The sequence below is a fragment of the Asparagus officinalis genome, chromosome 3 (genome assembly GCF_001876935.1).
Source record: "Asparagus officinalis chromosome 3, Aspof.V1, whole genome shotgun sequence".
Taxonomy (NCBI): Eukaryota; Viridiplantae; Streptophyta; class Magnoliopsida; order Asparagales; family Asparagaceae; genus Asparagus; species Asparagus officinalis.
In genome coordinates this window covers 83,361,972-83,363,303 of record NC_033796.1, presented here as the reverse complement: position 1 = coordinate 83,363,303, position 1,332 = coordinate 83,361,972, and positions in this window count along the sequence as shown.

Here is a 1,332-nt window from a genome sequence, read left to right as displayed (position 1 = left end):
TATTGTTTTGTTTCTAATTTCCATAAGCTAGATTTATATTGAGTTTAGTTAAATTGTTTTTATTGAATCTCTTTGATCACAACACAACCATTGAGCTTATTGTATTTGCATACATTGTATAATTAGGTTGTGGGATTGTGTGACTTAGAGAGTGAGCCTACATTGAGTTCTCATCTATTGTAGAGAACAAATTTGTTGTATTGGGAGCCTAATTGTGAGGAACACTTTGTATTACACTAGTACACCAAGAGGAGTGTGTGGTGAGAGACAGGGTTGTCCCAAGAGGAGTGGGGTAGGTGATAATGCCTAGAGAGAGGTTATAATTCCTAACACTTGAGGGGTTGTCCCAAGAGGAGTGGGGTAGGTGATAATGCCTAGAGAGAGGTTATAATTCCTAACACTTGAGGGGGACACGGGCTAGAGACCAACACTTGAGGTGGTAGTTAGTGTAGTTACATTGTGAGTGATTGTAAAGTTTTCGGTTAGCTAGAAAACCGTATTGTGAGGTGTAAACGTTTTTCGGGTAAGCGTAGAAAACCCGGTGTGATAGTGGAGATCTCCTCGAGGTGAGGAGCGGGGACGTAGGTCAGGCGGACCGAACCTCGTAAACATATCGTTTTGTTTGTGTTTGCATTGACGCACTTATTTTCATATTTATATTGCCTTTGTCTATTGCACATTGTTTATATTCCCACTATCTTATTTTGTTTGTTTCACCCTTGTATTAGTTGTATATCCTTGCATATATATCTTGTCATATATCATACTTGCTAGGATATTTGTTAATAAGTTTTAAATTGGTATAAATCGGATTAGATTAGCATAAACCCTATTCACCCCCCTCTAGGGTTCCTTCCTAGCGGTATCAGGGTACTTTCAAAAACTTTGTTTTCTTTTTTATTTTTATTCAATTTTTATCAATTTAAATAATCATCATATTCAACCACGTGTATTACACGTGCATCTCAACTAGTGTTTAAAAAAAGGTTGGTAAATATCCTCCAATTTGAAAGTCTATAGTTCTTGGAACGTGTATTAAGATATTCCATTTTTAATGCCCCTCCTATTTATCCTGTTTTACCTGAATTGATATTTCTTCACTTCCCAATTCAAATACAGTTAATATCACACTCTGTAAATACAGTTATTTTTCTTTTTTTACTTACAACAGATCGCTATTGCGTAATGTAACAAGAATCGTTATTGAAGAAGTGAATTCTCACTCGCTTGAGATTGCGGAGGATCAAATCCGGATAGAATTTTAAATAACAGTAAACCTACTCAACCATTTACCATTATCTCAAGAGATTTCCTCTAATATCCCGTAACAGA